Here is a 23,563-nt window from a genome sequence, read left to right as displayed (position 1 = left end):
GTGTGTTGTGGCTATCTCAATCCCAGATCTTGCTACAGCCTCTGTGTGTGTTTGTGTTTTCTGGACATTCTCTATGGACTTTACAGTTTTGAATGCATTTTAGCAGGACCCTGTTTGTTTTCTGCTGGCAAACGCTAATTGGTTCCACCTGGAGTCAAATCCTCCACACATTCGAGTTTTCTAGGAAGAAAGCTTCAGAAACCTGAGAAAACATGATATTTCTTTCTGTAAACATGACATTGGATGCATTTGCCGAACAGGAAGATTGTGCTTTTCTCCAAAACAACTTTCACGGTGATTTTAGTTAAATTTCACCCGAAATCCACAACAATTTGTCCACATACTCCTGGATGAAAACAAAACTATCTGGTGTGTTGTGGCTATCTCAATCCGAGATCTTGCTACAGCCTCTGTGTGTGTTTGTGTTTTCTGGACATTCTCTAAGGACTTTAAGTTTTTTGAATGCATTTCAGCAGGACCCTTTTTGTTTTCTGCTGGCAAACGCTAATTGGTTCCACCTGGAGTCAAATCCTCCACACATTCGAGTTTTCTAGGAAGAAAGCTTCAGAAACCTGAGAAAACATGATATTTCTTTCTGTAAACATGACATTGGATGCATTTGCCGAACAGGATGATTGTGCTTTTCTTCAAAACCACTTTCACGGTGATTGTTGGTTAAATTTCACCCGAAATCCACAACAATTTGTCCAGATACTCCTGGATGAAAACAAAACTATCTGGTGTGTTGTGGCTATCTCAATCCCAGATCTTGCTACAGCCTCTGTGTTTGTTTGTGTTTTCTGGACATTCTCTATGGACTTTATGTGTTTGAATGCATTTTAGCATGTAAGGTTTTGTTTTTAGCTGCCAAACGCTAATTGGTTCCACCTGGAGTGAAATCCGCCACACATTCGAGTTTTCTAGGAAGAAAGCTTCAGAAACCTGAGAAAACATGACATTTGTATTTGTAAACATGACATTGGATGCATTTGCCGAACAGGAAGATTGTGCTTTTCTCCAAAACCACTTTCACGGTGATTTTTGGTTAAATTTCACCCGAAGTCCACAACAATTTATCCAGATACTCCTGGATGAAAACAAAACTATCTGGTGTGTTGTGGCTATCTCAATCCGAGATCTTGCTACAGCTTCTTTGTTTGTTTGTGTTTTCTGGACATTCGCTATGGACTTTAAGGTTTTGAATGCATTTGAGCATGTAAGTTTTTGTTTTTAGCTGCCAAACGCTAATTGGTTCCACCTGGAGTCAAATCCTCCACACTTTCGAGTTTTCTAGGAAGAAAGCTTCAGAAACCTGAGAAAACATGACATTTGTATTTGTAAACATGACATTGGATGCATTTGCCGAACAGGAAGATTGTGCTTTTCTCCAAAACCACTTTCACGGTGATTTTTTGGTTAAATTTCACTTCAAAACTACAACAATTTGTCCAGATACTCCTGGATGAAAACAAAACTATCTGGTGTGTTGTGGCTATCTCAATCCCAGATCTTGCTACAGCCTCTGTGTGTGTTTGTGTTTTCTGGACATTCTCTATGGACTTTAAGGTTTTGAATGCATTTTAGCATATAAGTTTTTGTTTCCAGCTGCCATTCGCTAACTGGTTCCACCTGGAGTCAAATCCGCCACACATTCGAGTTTTCAGGAAGAAAGCTTCAGAAACCTGAGAAAACATGATATTTCTTTCTGTAAACATGACATTGGATGCATTTGCCGAACAGGAAGATTGTGCTTTTCTCCAAAACCACTTTCACGGTGATTTTTTTGTTAAATTTCACTTCAAAACCACAACAATTTGTCCAGATACTCCTGGATGACAACAAAACTATCTGGTGTGTTGTGGCTATCTCAATCCGAGATCTTGCTACAGCTTCTGTGTTTGTTTGTGTTTTCTGGACATTCTCTATGGACTTTAAGGTTTTGAATGCATTTTAGCATGTAAGTTTTTGTTTTTAGCTGCCAAACGCTAATTGGTTCCACCTGGAGTCAAATCCTCCACACTTTTGAGTTTTCTAGGAAGAAAGCTTCAGAACCCTGAGAAAACATGACATTTGTATTTGTAAACATGACATTGGATGCATTTGCCGAACAGGAAGATTGTGCTTTTCTCCAAAACCTCTTTCACGGTGATTTTTTGGTTAAATTTCACTTCAAAACTACAACAATTTGTCCAGATACTCCTGGATGAAAACAAAACGATCTGGTGTGTTGTGGCTATCTCAATCCCAGATCTTGCTACAGCCTCTGTGTGTGTTTGTGTTTTCTGGACATTCTCTATGGACTTTAAATTTTTTGAATGCATTTTAGCAGGACTCTTTTTGTTTTCTGCTGGCAAACGCTAATTGGTTCCACCTGGAGTCAAATCCTCCACACATTCGAGTTTTCTAGGAAGAAAGCTTCAGAAACCTGAGAAAACATGATATTTCTTTCTGTAAACATGACATTGGATGCATTTGCCGAACAGGAAGATTGTGCTTTTCTCCAAAACCACTTTCAAGGTGATTTTTGGTTACATTTCACCCGAAATCCACAACAATTTGTCCAGATACTCCTGGATGACAACAAAACTATCTGGTGTGTTGTGGCTATCTCAATCCCAGATCTTGCTACAGCCTCTGTGTGTGTTTGTGTTTTCTGGACATTCTCTATGGACTTTACGGTTATGAATGCATTTTAGCATGTAAGTTTTTGTTTTCTGCTGCCATTCGCTAACTGGTTCCACCTGGAGTCAAATCCTCCACACATTCGAGTTTTCTAGGAAGAAAGCTTCAGAAACCTGAGAAAACATGATATTTCTTTCTGTAAACATGACATTGGATGCATTTGCCGAACAGGAAGATTGTGCTTTTCTCCAAAACCACTTTCACGGTGATTTTTGGTTAAATTTCACCCAAAATCCACAACAATTTTTCCAGATACTCCTGGATGAAAACAAAATTATCTGGTGTGTTGTGGCTATCTCAATCCCACATCTTGCTACAGCCTCTGTGTGTGTTTGTGTTTTCTGGACATTCTCTATGGACTTTAAATTTTTTGAATGCATTTTAGCAGGACTCTTTTTGTTTTCTGCTGGCAAACGCTAATTGGTTCCACCTGGAGTCAAATCCTCCACACATTCGAGTTTTCTGGGAAGAAAGCTTCAGAAACCTGAGAAAACATGACGTTTGTATTTTAAACATGAGATTGGATGCATTTGCCGAACAGGAAGATTGTGCTTTTCTCCAAAACCACTTTCACGGTGATTGTTGGTTAAATTTCACCCAAAATCCACAACAATTTTTCCAGATACTCCTGGATGAAAACAAAACTATCTGGTGTGTTGTGGCTATCTCAATCCCACATCTTGCTACAGCCTCTGTGTGTGTTTGTGTTTTCTGGACATTCTCTATGGACTTTAAGTTTTTTGAATGCATTTTAGCAGGACTCTTTTTGTTTTCTGCTGGCAAACGCTAATTGGTTCCACCTGGAGTCAAATACTCCACACATTCGAGTTTTCTAGGAAGAAAGCTTCAGAAACCTGAGAAAACATGATATTTCTTTCTGTAAACATGACATTGGATGCATTTGCCGAACAGGAAGATTGTGCTTTTCTCCAAAACCACTTTCACGGTGATTTTTGGTTAAATTTCACCCAAAATCCACAACAATTTTTCCAGATACTCCTGGATGAAAACAAAGCTATCTGGTGTGTTGTGGCTATCTCAATCGCACATCTTGCTACAGCCTCTGTGTGTGTTTGTGTTTTCTAGACATGCTCTATTGAATTTACGGTTTTGAATATATTTTAGCATGTAAGTTTTTGTCTTTAGGTGCCAAACACTAATTGGTTCCACCTGGAGTCAAATCCTCCACACATTCGAGTTTTCTAGGAAGAAAGCTTCAGAAACCTGAGAAAACATGACATTTGTATTTGTAAACATGATATTGGATGCATTTGCTGAACAGGAAGATTGTGCTTTTCTCCAAAACCACTTTCACGGTGATTTTTTGGTTAAATTTCACTTCAAAACTACAACAATTTGTCCAGATACTCCTGGATGAAAACAAAACTATCTGGTGTGTTGTGGCTATCTCAATCCCAGATCTTGCTACAGCCTCTGTGTGTGTTTGTGTTTTCTGGACATTCTCTATGGACTTCACAGTTTTGAATGCATTTTAGCAGGACCCTGTTTGTTTTCTGCTGGCAAACGCTAATTGGTTCCACCTGGAGTCAAATCCTCCACACATTCGAGTTTTATAGGAAGAAAGCTTCAGAAACCTGAGAAAACATGATATTTCTTTCTGTAAACATGACATTGGATGCATTTGCCGAACAGGAAGATTGTGCTTTTCTCCAAAACCACTTTCACGGTGATTTTTGTTAAATTTCACCCGAAATCCACAACAATTTGTCCACATACTCCTGGATGAAAACAAAACTATCTGGTGTGTTGTGGCTATCTCAATCCGAGATCTTGCTACAGCCTCTGTGTGTGTTTGTGTTTTCTGGACATTCTCTATGGACTTTAAGTTTTTTGAATGCATTTTGGCAGGACCCTTTTTGTTTTCTGCTGGCAAACGCTAATTGGTTCCACCTGGAGTCAAATCCTCCACACATTCGAGTTTTCTAGGAAGAAAGCTTCAGAAACCTGAGAAAACATGATATTTCTTTCTGTAAACATGACATTGGATGCATTTGCCGAACAGGATGATTGTGCTTTTCTTCAAAACCACTTTCACGGTGATTGTTGGTTAAATTTCACCCGAAATCCACAACAATTTGTCCAGATACTCCTTTATGAAAACAAAACTATCTGGTGTGTTGTGGCTATCTCAATCCCAGATCTTGCTACAGCCTCTGTGTTTGTTTGTGTTTTCTGGACATTCTCTATGGACTTTATGGGTTTGAATGCATTTTAGCATGTAAGGTTTTGTTTTTAGCTGCCAAACGCTAATTGGTTCCACCTGGAGTCAAATCCGCCACACATTCGAGTTTTCTAGGAAGAAAGCTTCAGAAACATGAGAAAACATGATATTTCTTTCTGTAAACATGACATTGGATGCATTTGCCAAACAGGAAGATTGTGCTTTTCTACAAAACCACTTTCACGGTGATTTTTGGTTAAATTTCACCCGAAGTCCACAACAATTTGTCCAGATAATCCTGGATGAAAACAAAACTATCTGGTGTGTTGTGGCTATCTCAATCCGAGATCTTGCTACAGCCTCTGTGTGTGTTTGTGTTTTCTGGACATTCTCTATGGACTTTGTGGTTTTGAATGCATTTTAGCATGTAAGTTTTTGTTTCCAGCTGCCATTCGCTAACTGGTTCCACCTGGAGTCAAATCCGCCACACATTCGAGTTTTCAGGAAGAAAGCTTCAGAAACCTGAGAAAACATGATATTTCTTTCTGTAAACATGACATTGGATGCATTTGCCGAACAGGAAGATTGTGCTTTTCTCCAAAACCACTTTCACGGTGATTTTTTTGTTAAATTTCACTTCAAAACCACAACAATTTGTCCAGATACTCCTGGATGACAACAAAACTATCTGGTGTGTTGTGGCTATCTCAATCCGAGATCTTTTTACAGCCTCTGTGTGTGTTTGTGTTTTCTGGACATTCTCTATGGACTTTACGGTTTTGAATGCATTTTAGCAAGTAAGTTTTTGTCTTTAGGTGCCAAACACGAATTGGTTCCACCTGGAGTCAAATCCTCCACACATTCGAGTTTTCTTGGAGGAAACTTCAGAAAGCTGAGAAAACATGACATTTGTATTTGCAAACATGACATTGGATGCATTTGCCGAACAGGAAGATTGTGCTTTTCTTCAAAACCACTTTCACGGTGATTGTTGGTTAAATTTCACCCGAAATCCACAACAATTTGTCCAGATACTCCTGGATGAAAACAAAACTATCTGGTGTGTTGTGGCTATCTCAATCCCAGATCTTGCTACAGCCTCTGTGTTTGTTTGTGTTTTCTGGACATTCTCTATGGACTTTATGGGTTTGAATGCATTTTAGCATGTAAGGTTTTGTTTTTAGCTGCCAAACGCTAATTGGTTCCACCTGGAGTCAAATCCGCCACACATTCGAGTTTTCTAGGAAGAAAGCTTCAGAAACATGAGAAAACATGATATTTCTTTCTGTAAACATGACATTGGATGCATTTGCCAAACAGGAAGATTGTGCTTTTCTCCAAAACCACTTTCACGGTGATTTTTGGTTAAATTTCACCCGAAGTCCACAACAATTTATCCAGATACTCCTGGATGAAAACAAAACTATCTGGTGTGTTGTGGCTATCTCAATCCGAGATCTTGCTACAGCTTCTGTGTTTGTTTGTGTTTTCTGGACATTCTCTATAGACTTTAAGGTTTTCAATGCATTTTAGCAGGACCCTTTTTGTTTTTAGCTGCCAAACGCTAATTGGTTCCACCTGGAGTCAAATCCTCCACACTTTCGAGTTTTCTAGGAAGAAAGCTTCAGAAACCTGAGAAAACATGACATTTGTATTTGTAAACATGACATTGGATGCATTTGCCGAACAGGAAGATTGTGCTTTTCTCCAAAACAACTTTCACGGTGATTATTTCGTTAAATTTCACTTCAAAACTACAACAATTTGTCCAGATACTCCTGGATGATAACAAAACTATCTGGTGTGTTGTGGCTATCTCAATCCCAGATCTTGCTACAGCCTCTGTGTGTGTTTGTGTTTTCTGGACATTCTCTATGGACTTTAAGTTTTTTGAATGCATTTTAGCAGGACCCTGTTTGTTTTCTGCTGGCAAATGCCAATTGGTTCCACCTGGAGTCAAATCCTCCACACATTCGAGTTTTCTAGGAAGAAAGCTTCAGAAACCTGAGAAAACATGATATTTCTTTCTGTAAACATGACATTGGATGCATTTGCCGAACAGGAAGATTGTGCTTTTCTCCAAAACCACTTTCACGGTGATTTTTGTTAAATTTCATCCGAAGTCCACAACAATTTGTCCAGATACTCCTGGATGAAAACAAAACTATCTGGTGTGTTGTGGCTATCTCAATCCGAGATCTTGCTACAGCCTCTGTGTGTGTTTGTGTTTTCTGGACATTCTCTATGGACTTTAAGGTTTTGAATGCATTTTAGCATATAAGTTTTTGTTTCCAGCTGCCATTCGCTAACTGGTTCCACCTGGAGTCAAATCTGCCACACATTCGAGTTCTCAGGAAGAAAGCTTCAGAAACCTGAGAAAACATGATATTTCTTTCTGTAAACATGACATTGGATGCATTTGCCGAACAGGAAGATTGTGCTTTTCTCCAAAACCACTTTCACGGTGATTTTTTTGTTAAATTTCACTTCAAAACCACAACAATTTGTCCAGATACTCCTGGATGAAAACAAAACTATCTGGTGTGTTGTGGCTATCTCAATCCGAGATCTTGCTACAGCTTCTGTGTTTGTTTGTGTTTTCTGGACATTCTCTATGGACTTTAAGGTTTTGAATGCATTTTAGCATGTAAGTTTTTGTTTTCTGCTGGCAAACGCTAATTGGTTCCACCTGGAGTCAAATCCTCCACACATTCGAGTTTTTAGGAAGAAAGCTTCAGAAACCTGAGAAAACATGATATTTCTTTCTGTAAACATGACATTGGATGCATTTGCTGAGCAGGAAGATTGTGCTTTTCTCCAAAACCACTTTCACCGTGATTTTTGGTTAAATTTCACCCAAAATCCACAACAATTTGTCCAGATACTCCTGGATGAAAACAAAACTATCTGGTGTGTTGTGGCTATCTCAATCCCAGATCTTGCTACAGCCTCTGTGTGTGTTTGTGTTTTCTGGACATTCTCTATGGACTTCACAGTTTTGAATGCATTTTAGCAGGACCCTGTTTGTTTTCTGCTGGCAAACGCTAATTGGTTCCACCTGGAGTCAAATCCTCCACACATTCGAGTTTTATAGGAAGAAAGCTTCAGAAACCTGAGAAAACATGATATTTCTTTCTGTAAACATGACATTGGATGCATTTGCCGAACAGGAAGATTGTGCTTTTCTCCAAAACCACTTTCACGGTGATTTTTGTTAAATTTCACCCGAAATCCACAACAATTTGTGCACATACTCCTGGATGAAAACAAAACTATCTGGTGTGTTGTGGCTATCTCAATCCGAGATCTTGCTACAGCCTCTGTGTGTGTTTGTGTTTTCTGGACATTCTCTATGGACTTTAAGTTTTTTGAATGCATTTTAGCAGGACCCTTTTTGTTTTCTGCTGGCAAACGCTAATTGGTTCCACCTGGAGTCAAATCCTCCACACATTCGAGTTTTCTAGGAAGAAAGCTTCAGAAACCTGAGAAAACATGATATTTCTTTCTGTAAACATGACATTGGATGCATTTGCCGAACAGGATGATTGTGCTTTTCTTCAAAACCACTTTCACGGTGATTGTTGGTTAAATTTCACCCGAAATCCACAACAATTTGTCCAGATACTCCTTTATGAAAACAAAACTATCTGGTGTGTTGTGGCTATCTCAATCCCAGATCTTGCTACAGCCTCTGTGTTTGTTTGTGTTTTCTGGACATTCTCTATGGACTTTATGGGTTTGAATGCATTTTAGCATGTAAGGTTTTGTTTTTAGCTGCCAAACGCTAATTGGTTCCACCTGGAGTCAAATCCGCCACACATTCGAGTTTTCTAGGAAGAAAGCTTCAGAAACATGAGAAAACATGATATTTCTTTCTGTAAACATGACATTGGATGCATTTGCCAAACAGGAAGATTGTGCTTTTCTCCAAAACCACTTTCACGGTGATTTTTGGTTAAATTTCACCCGAAGTCCACAACAATTTGTCCAGATACTCCTGGATGAAAACAAAACTATCTGGTGTGTTGTGGCTATCTCAATCCGAGATCTTGCTACAGCCTCTGTGTGTGTTTGTGTTTTCTGGACATTCTCTATGGACTTTGTGGTTTTGAATGCATTTTAGCATGTAAGTTTTTGTTTCCAGCTGCCATTCGCTAACTGGTTCCACCTGGAGTCAAATCCGCCACACATTCGAGTTTTCAGGAAGAAAGCTTCAGAAACCTGAGAAAACATGATATTTCTTTCTGTAAACATGACATTGGATGCATTTGCTGAGCAGGAAGATTGTGCTTTTCTCCAAAACCACTTTCACGGTGATTTTTTTGTTAAATTTCACTTCAAAACCACAACAATTTGTCCAGATACTCCTGGATGACAACAAAACTATCTGGTGTGTTGTGGCTATCTCAATCCGAGATCTTGTTACAGCCTCTGTGTGTGTTTGTGTTTTCTGGACATTCTCTATGGACTTTACGGTTTTGAATGCATTTTAGCAAGTAAGTTTTTGTCTTTAGGTGCCAAACACGAATTGGTTCCACCTGGAGTCAAATCCTCCACACATTCGAGTTTTCTTGGAGGAAACTTCAGAAAGCTGAGAAAACATGACATTTGTATTTGCAAACATGACATTGGATGCATTTGCCGAACAGGAAGATTGTGCTTTTCTTCAAAACCACTTTCACGGTGATTGTTGGTTAAATTTCACCCGAAATCCACAACAATTTGTCCAGATACTCCTGGATGAAAACAAAACTATCTGGTGTGTTGTGGCTATCTCAATCCCAGATCTTGCTACAGCCTCTGTGTTTGTTTGTGTTTTCTGGACATTCTCTATGGACTTTATGGGTTTGAATGCATTTTAGCATGTAAGGTTTTGTTTTTAGCTGCCAAACGCTAATTGGTTCCACCTGGAGTCAAATCCGCCACACATTCGAGTTTTCTAGGAAGAAAGCTTCAGAAACATGAGAAAACATGATATTTCTTTCTGTAAACATGACATTGGATGCATTTGCCAAACAGGAAGATTGTGCTTTTCTCCAAAACCACTTTCACGGTGATTTTTGGTTAAATTTCACCCGAAGTCCACAACAATTTATCCAGATACTCCTGGATGAAAACAAAACTATCTGGTGTGTTGTGGCTATCTCAATCCGAGATCTTGCTACAGCTTCTGTGTTTGTTTGTGTTTTCTGGACATTCTCTATGGACTTTAAGGTTTTGAATGCATTTTAGCATGTAAGTTTTTGTTTTTAGCTGCCAAACGCTAATTGGTTCCACCTGGAGTCAAATCCTCCACACTTTCGAGTTTTCTAGGAAGAAAGCTTCAGAAACCTGAGAAAACATGACATTTGTATTTGTAAACATGACATTGGATGCATTTGCCGAACAGGAAGATTGTGCTTTTCTCCAAAACAACTTTCACGGTGATTATTTCGTTAAATTTCACTTCAAAACTACAACAATTTGTCCAGATACTCCTGGATGATAACAAAACTATCTGGTGTGTTGTGGCTATCTCAATCCCAGATCTTGCTACAGCCTCTGTGTGTGTTTGTGTTTTCTGGACATTCTCTATGGACTTTAAGGTTTTGAATGCATTTTAGCATGTAAGTTTTTGTTTTCTGCTGGCAAACGCTAATTGGTTCCACCTGGAGTCAAATCCTCCACACATTCGAGTTTTTAGGAAGAAAGCTTCAGAAACCTGAGAAAACATGATATTTCTTTCTGTAAACATGACATTGGATGCATTTGCCGAACAGGAAGATTGTGCTTTTCTCCAAAACCACTTTCACGGTGATTTTTGTTAAATTTCATCCGAAGTCCACAACAATTTGTCCAGATACTCCTGGATGAAAACAAAACTATCTGGTGTGTTGTGGCTATCTCAATCCGAGATCTTGCTACAGCCTCTGTGTGTGTTTGTGTTTTCTGGACATTCTCTATGGACTTTAAGGTTTTGAATGCATTTTAGCATATAAGTTTTTGTTTCCAGCTGCCATTCGCTAACTGGTTCCACCTGGAGTCAAATCTGCCACACATTCGAGTTCTCAGGAAGAAAGCTTCAGAAACCTGAGAAAACATGATATTTCTTTCTGTAAACATGACATTGGATGCATTTGCCGAACAGGAAGATTGTGCTTTTCTCCAAAACCACTTTCACGGTGATTTTTTTGTTAAATTTCACTTCAAAACCACAACAATTTGTCCAGATACTCCTGGATGAAAACAAAACTATCTGGTGTGTTGTGGCTATCTCAATCCGAGATCTTGCTACAGCTTCTGTGTTTGTTTGTGTTTTCTGGACATTCTCTATGGACTTTACAGTTTTGAATGCATTTTAGCATGTAAGTTTTTGTTTTCTGCTGGCAAACGCTAATTGGTTCCACCTGGAGTCAAATCCTCCACACATTCGAGTTTTAAGGAAGAAAGCTTCAGAAACCTGAGAAAACATGATATTTCTTTCTGTAAACATGACATTGGATGCATTTGCTGAACAGGAAGATTGTGCTTTTCTCCAAAACCACTTTCACCGTGATTTTTGGTTATATTTCACCCAAAATCCACAACAATTTGTCCAGATACTCCTGGATGAAAACAAAACTATCTGGTGTGTTGTGGCTATCTCAATCCCAGATCTTGCTACAGCTTCTGTGTGTGTTTGTGTTTTCTGGACATTCTCTATGGACTTTAAGTTTTTTGAATGCATTTTAGCAGGACCCTGTTTGTTTTCTGCTGCCATTCGCTAACTGGTTCCACCTGGAGTCAAATCCTCCACACATTCGAGTTTTCTAGGAAGAAAGCTTCAGAAACCTGAGAAAACATGATATTTCTTTCTGTAAACATGACATTGGATGCATTTGCCGAACAGGAAGATTGTGGTTTTCTCCAAAACCACTTTCACGGTGATTTTTGTTAAATTTCACCCAAAATCCACAACAATTTGTCCAGATACTCCTGGATGACAACAAAACTATCTGGTGTGTTGTGGCTATCTCAATCCCAGATCTTGCTACAGCCTCTGTGTTTGTTTGTGTTTTCTGGACATTCTCTATGGACTTTAAGGTTTTGAATGCATTTTAGCATGTAAGTTTTTGTTTTCTGCTGGCAAACGCTAATTGGTTCCACCTGGAGTGAAATACTCCACACATTCGAGTTTTTAGGAAGAAAGCTTCAGAAACCTGAGAAAACATGATATTTCTTTCTGTAAACATGACATTGGATGCATTTGCTGAGCAGGAAGATTGTGCTTTTCTCCAAAACCACTTTCACCGTGATTTTTGGTTAAATTTCACCCGAAATCCACAACAATTTGTCCAGATACTCCTGGATGAAAACAAAACTATCTGGTGTGTTGTGGCTATCTCAATCCCAGATCTTGCTACAGCCTCTGTGTGTGTTTGTGTTTTCTGGACATTCTCTATGGACTTTAAGGTTTTCAATGCATTTTAGCATGTAAGTTTTTGTTTCCAGCTGCCATTCGCTAACTGGTTCCACCTGGAGTCAAATCCGCCACACATTCGAGTTTTCAGGAAAAAAGCTTCAGAAACCTGAGAAAACATGATATTTCTTTCTGTAAACATGACATTGGATGCATTTGCCGAACAGGAAGATTGTGCTTTTCTCCAAAACCACTTTCACGGTGATTTTTTTGTTAAATTTCACTTCAAAACCACAACAATTTTTCCAGATACTCCTGGATGACAACAAAACTATCTGGTGTGTTGTGGCTATCTCAATCCGAGATCTTGCTACAGCCTCTGTGTGTGTTTGTGTTTTCTGGACATTCTCTATGGACTTTACGGTTTTGAATGCATTTTAGCATGTAAGTTTTTGTTTTTAGCTGCCAAATGCTAATTGGTTAAACCTGGAGTCAAATCCTCCACACATTCGAGTTTTCTAGGAAGAAAGCTTCAGAAACCTGAGAAAACATGATATTTCTTTCTGTAAACATGACATTGGATGCATTTGCCGAACAGGAAGATTGTGCTTTTCTCCAAAACCACTTTCACGGTGATTTTTGGTTAAATTTCACCCGAAATCCACAACAATTTATCCAGATACTCCTGGATGAAAACAAAACTATCTGGTGTGTTGTGGCTATCTGAACCCCAGATCTTCCTACAGCCTCTGTGTTTGTTTGTGTTTTCTGGACATTCTCTATGGACTTTAAGGTTTTGAATGCATTTTAGCATGTAAGTTTTTGTTTTTAGCTGCCAAACGCTAATTGGTTCCACCTGGAGTCAAATCCTCCACACATTCGAATTTTTAGGAAGAAAGCTTCAGAAACCTGAGAAAACATGATATTTCTTTCTTTAAACATGACATTGGATGCATTTGCTGAACAGGAAGATTGTGCTTTTCTCCAAAACCACTTTCACCGTGATTTTTGGTTAAATTTCACCCAAAATCCACAACAATTTGTCCAGATACTCCTGGATGAAAACAAAACTATCTGGTGTGTTGTGGCTATCTCAATCCGAGATCTTGCTACAGCCTCTGTGTGTGTTTGTGTTTTCTGGATATTCTCTATGGAATTTACGGTTTTGAATGAATTTTAGCAGGACCCTTTTTGTTTTCTGCTGGCAAACGCTAATTGGTTCCACCTGGAGTCAAATCCTCCACACATTCGAGTTTTCTAGGAAGAAAGCTTCAGAAACCTGAGAAAACATGATATTTCTTTCTGTAAACATGACATTGGATGCATTTGCCAAACAGGAAGGTTGTGCTTTTCTCCAAAACCACTTTCACCGTGATTTTTTGGTTAAATTTTACTTCAAAACTTCAACAATTTGTCCAAATAATCCAGGATGAAAACAAAACTATCTGGTGTGTTGTGGCTATCTCAATCCCAGATCTTGCTACAGCCTCTGTGTTTGTTTGTGTTTTCTGGACATTCTCTATGGACTTTAAGGTTTTGAATGCATTTTAGCATGTAAGTTTTTGTTTCCAGCTGCCATTCGCTAACTGGTTCCACCTGGAGTCAAATCCGCCACACATTCGAGTTTTCAGGAAGAAAGCTTCAGAAACCTGAGAAAACATGATATTTCTTTCTGTATACATGACATTGGATGCATTTGCCGAACAGGAAGATTGTGCTTTTCTCCAAAACCACTTTCACCGTGATTTTTTTGTTAAATTTCACTTCAAAACTACAACAATTTGTCCAGATACTCCTGGATGACAACAAAACTATCTGGTGTGTTGTGGATATCTCAATCCGAGATCTTGCTACAGCCTCTGTGTGTGTTTGTGTTTTCTGGACATTCTCTATGGACTTTACGGTTTTGAATGCATTTTAGCATGTAAGTTTTTGTTTTTAGCTGCCAAATGCTAATTGGTTCCACCTGGAGTCAAATCCTCCACACATTCGAGTTTTCTAGGAAGAAAGCTTCAGAAACCTGAGAAAACTTGATATTTCTTTCTGTCAACATGACATTGGATGCATCTGACGAAGAGAAAAATTGTGCTTTTCTCCAAAACCACTTTCACGGTGATTTTTTGGTTAAATTTCACTTCAAAACTACAACAATTTGTGCAGATACTCCTGGATGAAAACAAAACTATCTGGTGTGTTGTGGCTATCTCAATCCCAGATCTTGCTACAGCCTCTGTGTGTTTTTGTGTTTTCTGGACATTCTCTATGGACTTTACGGTTTTGAATGCATTTTAGCATGTAAGTTTTTGTCTTTAGGTGCCAAACACTAATTGGTTCCACCTGGAGTCAAATCCTCCACACATTCGAGTTTTCTAGGAAGAAAGCTTCAGAAACCTGAGAAAACATGATATTTCTTTCTGCAAACACGACATTGGATGTATTTGCCGAACAGGAAGATTGTGCTTTTCTCAAAAACCACTTTCACGGTGATTTTTGGTTAAATTTCACTTCAAAACTACAATAATTTGTCCAGATACTCCTGGATGAAAACAAAACTATCTGGTGTGTTTTGGCTATCTCAATCCCAGATCTTGCTACAGCCTCTGTGTGTGTTTGTGTTTTCTGGACATTCTCTATGGACTTTACAGTTTTGAATGCATTTTAGCATGTAAATTTTCCTTTTAAGCTGCCAAACGCTAATTGGTTCCACCTGGAGTCAAATCCTCCACACATTCGAGTTTTCAAGGAAGAAAGCTTCAGAAACCTGAGAAAACATGATATTTCTTTCTGTAAAGATGACATTGGATGCATTTGCCGAACAGGAAGATTGTGCTTTTCTCCAAAACCACTTTCACGGTGATTTTTTGGTTAAATTTCACTTCAAAGCAAAAAAAATTTGTCCAGATACTCCTGGATGAAAAGAAAACTATCTGGTGTGTTGTGGCTGTCTCAATCCCAGATCTTGCTACAGCCTCTGTGTGTGTTTGTGTTTTCTGGACATTCTCTATGGACTTTACGGTTTTGAATGCATTTTAGCATGTAAGTTTTTGTTTTTAGCTGCCAAACGCTAATTGGTTCCACCTGGAGTCAAATCAGCCACACATTCGAGTTTTCTAGGAAGAAAGCTTCAGAAACCTGAGAAAACATAATATTTCTTTCTGCAAACATGACATTGGATGCATTTGCCAAACAGGTAGATTGTGCTTTTCTCCAAAACCACTTTCACGGTGATTTATGGTTAAATTTCACCCGAAATCCACAACAATTTGTCCAGATACTCCTGGATGAAAACAAAACTATCTGGTGTGTTGTGGCTATCTCAATCCCAGATCTTGCTACAGCCTCTGTGTGTGTTTGTGTTTTCTGGACATTCTCTATGGAGTTTACGGTTTTAAATGCATTTTAGCATGTAAGATTTTGTTTTTAGCTGCCAAACGCTAATTGGTTCCACCTGGAGTCAAATCCTCAACACATTCGAGTTTTTAGGAAGAAAGCTCCAGAAACCTGAGAAAACATGATATTTCTTTCTGTAAACATGACATTGGATGAATTTGCTGAACAGGAAGATTGTGCTTTTCTCCAAAACCACTTTCACGGTGATTTTTTTGTTAAATTTCACTTCAAATCTACAACAATTTGTGCAGATACTCCTGGATGAAAACAAAACGATCTGGTGTGTTGTGGCTATCTCAGTCCGAGATCTTGCTACAGCCTCTGTGTGTGTTTGTGTTTTCTGGACATTCTCTATGGACTTTACGGTTTTGAATGCATTTTAGCATGTAAGATTTTGTTTTTAGCTGCCAAACGCTAATTGGTTCCACCTGGAGTCAAATCCGCCACACATTCGAGTTTTCTAGGAAGAAAGCTTCAGAAACCTGAGAAAACATGACATTTGTATTTGTAAACATGACATTGGATGCATTTGCCGAACAGGAAGATTGTGCTTTTCTCCAAAACCACTTTCACGGTGATTTTTGGTTAAATTTCACTTCAAAACTACAACAATTTGTCCAGATACTCCTGGATGAAAACAAAACTATCTGGTGTGTTGTGGCTATCTCAGTCCGAGATCTTGCTACAGCCTCTGTGTGTGTTTTTGTTTTCTGGACATTCTCTATGGACTTTACGGTTTTGAATGCATTTTAGCAGGACCCTTTTTGTTTTTAGCTGCCAAACGCTAATTGGTTCCACCTGGAGTCAAATCAGCCACACATTCGAGTTTTCTAGGAAGAAAGCTTCAGAAACCTGAGAAAACATAATATTTCTTTCTGCAAACATGACATTGGATGCATTTGCCAAACAGGTAGATTGTGGTTTTCTCCAAAACCACTTTCACGGTGATTTATGGTTAAATTTCACCCGAAATCCACAACAATTTGTCCAGAAACTCCTGGATGAGAAAAAAACTCTCTGGTGTTTTGTGGCTATCTCAATCCCAGATCTTGCAACAGCCTCTGTGTGTGTTTTTGTTTTCTGGATATTCTCTATGGTCTTTACAGTTTTTATGCATTTTAGCATGTACGTTTTCGTTTTTAGATGCCAAACGCTAATTGGTTCCACCTGGAGTCAAATACTCCACACATTCGAGTTTTTAGGAAGAAAGCTTCAGAAACCTGAGAAAACATGATATTTCTTTCTGTAAACATGACATTGGATGCATTTGCCGAACAGGAAGATTGTGCTTTTCTCCAAAACCACTCTCACGGTGATTTTTGGTTAAATTTCACTTCAAAACTACAACAATTTGTCCAGATACTCCTGGATGAAAACAAAACTATCTGGTGTGTTGTGGCTATCTCAATCCCAGATCTTGCTACAGCCTCTGTGTGTGCTTGTGTTTTCTGGACATTCTCTATGGACTTTACGGTTTTGAATGCATTTTAGCAGGACCCTTTTTGTTTTTAGGTGCCAAACGCTAATTGGTTCCACCTGGAGTCAAATCCTCCACACATTCGAGTTTTCTAGGAAGAAAGCTTCAGAAACCTGAGAAAACATGATAGTTCTTTCTGTAAACATGACATTGGATGCTTCTGCCGAAGAGAAAGATTGTGCTTTTCTCCAAAACCACTTTCACGGTGATTTTTTGGTTAAATTTCACTTCAAAACTACAACAATTTGTGCAGATACTCCTGGATGAAAACAAAACTATCTGGTGATTTTTAGCTATCTCAATCACAGATCTTGCTACAGCCTCTGTGTGTTTTTGTGTTTTCTGGACATTCTCTATGGAATTTACGGTTTTGAATGTATTTTAGCATGCAAGTTTTTGTCTTTAGGTGCCAAACACTAATTGGTTCCACCTGGAGTCAAATCCTCCACACATTCGAGTTTTCTAGGAAGAAGGCTTCAGAAACCTGAGAAAACATGATATTTCTTTCTGTAAACATGACATTGGATGCATTTGCCGAACAGGAAGATTGTGCTTTTCTCCAAAACCACTTTCACGGTGATTTTTTGGTTAAATTTCACTTCAAAACTAAAAGAATGTTTCCAGATACTCCAGGATGAAAACAAAACTATCTGGTGTGTTGTGGCTATCTCAATCCCAGATCTTGCTACAGCCTCTGTGTTTGTTTCTGTTTTCTGGACATTCTCTATGGACTTTACGGTTTTGAATGCATTTTAGCATGTAAGTTTTTGTTTTTAGCTGCCAAACGCTAATTGGTTCCACCTGGAGTCAAATCCTCCACACATTCGAGTTTTTAGGAAGAAAGCTTCAGAAACCTGAGAAAACATGATATTTCTTTCTGTAAACATGACATTGGATGCATTTGCCGAACAGGAAGATTGTGCTTTTCTCCAAAACCACTTTCACGGTGATTTTTTGGTTAAATTTCACTTCAAAACTACAACAATTTTTCCAGATACTCCTGGATGAAAACAAAACTATCTGGTGTGTTGTGGCTATCTCAGTCCGAGATCTTGCTACAGCCTCTGTGTGTGTTTGTGTTTTCTGGACATTCTCTATGGACTTTACGGTTTTGAATGCATTTTAGCATGTAAGTTTTTGTTTTTAGCTGCCAAACGCTAATTGGTTCCACCTGGAGTCAAATCCGCCACACATTCGAGTTTTCTAGGAAGAAAGCTTCAGAAACCTGAGAAAACATGATATTTCTTTCTGTAAACAAGACATTGGATGCATTTGCCGAACAGGAAGATTGTGGTTTTCTCCAAAACCACTTTCACGGTGATTTTTTTGTTAAATTTCACTTCAAAACTACAACAATTTGTCCAGATACTCCTGGATGACAACAAAACTATCTGGTGTGTTGTGGCTATCTCAATCCGAGATCTTGCTACAGCCTCTGTGTGTGTTTGTGTTTCCTGGACATTCTCTATGGACTTTACGGTTTTGAATGCATTTTAGCATGTAAGATTTTGTTTTTAGCTGCCAAACGCTAATTGGTTCCACCTGGAGTCAAATCCTCAACACATTCGAGTTTTTAGGAAGAAAGCTTCAGAAACCTGAGAAAACATGATATTTCTTTCTGTAAACATGACATTGGATGCATTTGCTGAACAGGAAGATTGTGCTTTTCTCCAAAACCACTTTCACGGTGATTTTTGGTTAAATTTCAACCAAAATCCAAAACAATTTTTCCAGATACTCCTGGATAACAACAAAAAAATCTGCTGTGTTGTGGCTATCTCAATGCCAGATCTTGCAACAGCCTCTGTGTGTGTTTCTGTTTTCTGGACATTCTCTATGGTCTTTACAGTTTTAATGCATTTTAGCATGTAAGTTTTTGTTTTAACTGCCAAACGCTAATTGGTTCCACCTGGAGTCAAATCCTGCACACATTCGAGTTTTCTAGGAAGAAAGCTCCAGAAACCTGAGAAAACATGATATTTCTTTCTGTAAACATGACATTGGATGCATTTGCCAAACAGGAAGATTGTGCTTTTCTCCAAAACCACTTTCACGGTGATTTTTGTTAAATTTAACCCAAAATCCACAACAATTTGTCCAGATACTCCTGGATGAAAACAAAACTATCTGGTGTGTTGTGGCTATCTCAATCCCAGATCTTGCTACAGCCTCTGTGTGTGTTTGTGTTTTCTGGACATTCTCTATGGACTTTACGGTTTTGAATGCATTTTAGCATGTAAGATTTTGTTTTTAGCTGCCAAACGCTAATTGGTTCCACCTGGAGTCAAATCCGCCACACATTCGAGTTTTCTAGGAAGAAAGCTTCAGAAACCTGAGAAAACATGATATTTCTTTCTGTAAACATGACATTGGATGCATTTACCGTACAGGAAGATTGTGGTTTTCTCCAAAACCACTTTCACGGTGATTTTTTGGTTAAATTTCACTTCAAAACTACAACAATTTGTCCAGATACTCCTGGATGACAACAAAACTATCTGGTGTGTTGTGGCTATCTCAATCCGAGATCTTGCTACAGCCTCTGTGTGTGTTTGTGTTTTCTGGACATTCTCTATGGACTTTACGGTTTTGAATGCATTTTAGCATGTAAATTTTTGTTTTTAGCTGCCAAACGCTAATTGGTTCCACCTGGAGTCAAATCCGCCACACATTCGAGTTTTCTAGGAAGAAAGCTTCAGAAACCTGAGAAAACATGATATTTCTTTCTGTAAACATGACATTGGATGCATTTGCCAAACAGGAAGATTGTGCTTTTCTCCAAAACCACTTTCACGGTGATTTTTGTTAAATTTCACCCAAAATCCACAACAATGTGTCCAGATACTCCAGGATGAAAACAAAACTATCTGGTGTGTTGTGGCTATCTCAATCCGAGATCTTGCTACAGCCTCTGTGTGTGTTTGTGTTTTCTGGGCATTCTCTATGGCCTTTACGGTTTTGAATGCATTTTAGACTGTAAGTTTTTGTTTTTAGCTGCCAAACGCTAATTGGTTCCACCTGGAGTCAAATCCTCCACACATTCAAGTTTTCTAGGACGAAAGTTTCAGAAACCTGAGAAAACATGATATGTGTATTTGTAAGCATGACATTGGATGCATTTGCGGAACAGGAAGATTGTGCTTTTCTCCAAAACCACTTTCACCGTGATTTTTTGGTTAAATTTCACTTCAAAACTAAAACAATGTGTCCAGATACTCCAGGATGAAAACAAAACTATCTGGTGTGTTGTGGCTATCTCAATCCCAGATCTTGCTACAGCCTCTGTGTGTGTTTGTGTTTTCTGGACATTCTCTATGGACTTTACGGTTTTGAATGCATTTTAGCATGTAAGATTTTGTTTTTAGCTGCCAAACGCTAATTGGTTCCACCTGGAGTCAAATCCACCACACATTCGAGTTTTTAGGAAGAAAGCTTCAGAAACCTGAGAAAACATGACATTTGTATTTGTAAACATGACATTGGATGCATTTGCCGAACAGGAAGATTGTGCTTTTCTCCAAAACCACTTTCACGGTGATTTTTGGTTAAATTTCACTTCAAAACTACAACAATTTGTCCAGATACTCCTGGATGAAAACAAAACGATCTGGTGTGTTGTGGCTATCTCAGTCCGAGATCTTGCTACAGCCTCTGTGTGTGTTTGTGTTTTTTGGACATTCTCTATGGACTTTACGGTTTTGAATGCATTTTAGCATGTAAGATTTTGTTTTTAGCTGCCAAACGCTAATTGGTTCCACCTGGAGTCAAATCCGCAACACATTCGAGTTTTCTAGGAAAAAAGCTTCAGAAACCTGAGAAAACATGATATTTCTTTCTGTCAATATGACATTGGATGCATCTGCCGAACAGGAAGATTGTGCTTTTCTCCAAAACCACTTTCACGGTGATTTTTTGGTTAAATTTCACTTTAAAGCAAAAAAAATTTGTCCAGATACTCCTGGATGAAAACAAAACTATCTGGTGTGTTGTGGCTATCTCAATCCCAGATCTTGCTACAGCCTCTGTGTGTGTTTGTGTTTTCTGGACATTCTCTATGGACTTTACGGTTTTGAATGCATTTTAGCATGTAAGATTTTGTTTTTAGCTGCCAAACGCTAATTGGTTCCACCTGGAGTCAAATCCGCCACACATTCGAGTTTTCTAGGAAGAAAGCTTCAGAAACCTGAGAAAACATGATATTTCTTTCTGTAAACATGACATTGGATGCATTTGCAGAACAGGAAGATTGTGGTTTTCTCCAAAACCACTTTCACGGTGATTTTTTGGTTAAATTTCACTTCAAAACTACAACAATTTGTCCAGATACTCCTGGATGACAACAAAACTATCTGGTGTGTTGTGGCTATCTCAATCCGAGATCTTGCTACAGCCTCTGTGTGTGTTTGTGTTTTCTGGACATTCTCTATGGACTTTACGGTTTTGAATGCATTTTAGCATGTAAATTTTTGTTTTTAGCTGCCAAACGCTAATTGGTTCCACCTGGAGTCAAATCCGCCACACATTCGAGTTTTCTAGGAAGAAAGCTTCAGAAACCTGAGAAAACATGATATTTCTTTCTGTAAACATGACATTGGATGCATTTGCCAAACAGGTAGATTGTGCTTTTCTCCAAAACCACTTTCACGGTGATTTTTGTTAAATTTCACCCAAAATCCACAACAATGTGTCCAGATACTCCAGGATGAAAACAAAACTATCTGGTGTGTTGTGGCTATCTCAATCCCAGATCGTGCTACAGCCTCTGTGTGTGTTTGTGTTTTCTGGACATTCTCTATGGACTTTACGGTTTTGAATGCATTTTAGCAGGACCCTTTTTGTTTTTAGCTGCCAAACGCTAATTGGTTCCACCTGGAGTCAAATCCTCCACACATTCGAGTTTTCTAGGAAGAAAGCTTCAGAAACCTGAGAAAACATGATAGTTCTTTCTGTAAACATGACATTGGATGCATCTGCCGAAGAGAAAGATTGTGCTTTTCTCCAAAACCACTTTCACCGTGATTTTTTGGTTAAATTTCACTTCAAAACTACAACAATTTGTGCAGATACTCCTGGATGAAAACAAAACTATCTGGTGATTTTTAGCTATCTCAATCACAGATCTTGCTACAGCCTCTGTGTGTTTTTGTGTTTTCTGGACATTCTCTATGGAATTTACGGTTTTGAATGTATTTTAGCATGCAAGTTTTTGTCTTTAGGTGCCAAACACTAATTGGTTCCACCTGGAGTGAAATCCTCCACACATTCGAGTTTTCTAGGAAGAAGGCTTCAGAAACTTGAGAAAACATGATATTTCTTTCTGTAAACATGACATTGGATGCATTTGCCGAACAGGAAGATTGTGCTTTTCTCCAAAACCACTTTCACGGTGATTTTTTGGTTAAATTTCACTTCAAAACTAAAAGAATGTGTCCAGATACTCCAGGATGAAAACAAAACTATCTGGTGTGTTGTGGCTATCTCAATCCCAGATCTTGCTACAGCCTCTGTGTTTGTTTCTGTTTTCTGGACATTCTCTATGGACTTTACGGTTTTGAATGCATTTTAGCATGTAAGTTTTTGTTTTTAGCTGCCAAACGCTAATTGGTTCCACCTGGGGTCAAATCCTCCACACATTCGAGTTTTTAGGAAGAAAGCTTCAGAAACCTGAGAAAACATGATATTTCTTTCTGTAAACATGACATTGGATGCATTTGCCAAACAGGAAGATTGTGCTTTTCTCCAAAACCACTTTCACGGTGATTTTTTGGTTAAATTTCACTTCAAAACTACAACAATTTTTCCAGATACTCCTGGATGAAAACAAAACGATCTGGTGTGTTGTGGCTATCTCAGTCCGAGATCTTGCTACAGCCTCTGTGTGTGTTTGTGTTTTCTGGACATTCTCTATGGACTTTACGGTTTTGAATGCATTTTAGCATGTAAGTTTTTGTTTTTAGCTGCCAAACGCTAATTGGTTCCACCTGGAGTCAAATCCGCCACACATTCGAGTTTTCTAGGAAGAAAGCTTCAGAAACCTGAGAAAACATGATATTTCTTTCTGTAAACAAGACATTGGATGCATTTGCCGAACAGGAAGATTGTGGTTTTCTCCAAAACCACTTTCACGGTGATTTTTTTGTTAAATTTCACTTCAAAACTACAACAATTTGTCCAGATACTCCTGGATGACAACAAAACTATCTGGTGTGTTGTGGCTATCTCAATCCCAGATCTTGCTACAGCCTCTGTGTTTGTTTGTGTTTTCTGGACATGCTCTATGGACTTTAAGGTTTTGAATGCATTTTAGCATGTAAGATTTTGTTTTTAGCTGCCAAACGCTAATTGGTTCCACCTGGAGTCAAATCCTCAACACATTCGAGTTTTTAGGAAGAAAGCTTCAGAAACCTGAGAAAACATGATATTTCTTTCTGTAAACATGACATTGGATGCATTT

This window comes from Oryctolagus cuniculus, chromosome 8 (assembly GCF_051225735.1).
Source record: "Oryctolagus cuniculus isolate XC-2025 breed Fujian yellow rabbit chromosome 8, ASM5122573v1, whole genome shotgun sequence".
Classification (NCBI taxonomy): Eukaryota; Metazoa; Chordata; class Mammalia; order Lagomorpha; family Leporidae; genus Oryctolagus; species Oryctolagus cuniculus.
This window is presented reverse-complemented; position numbering follows the sequence as displayed.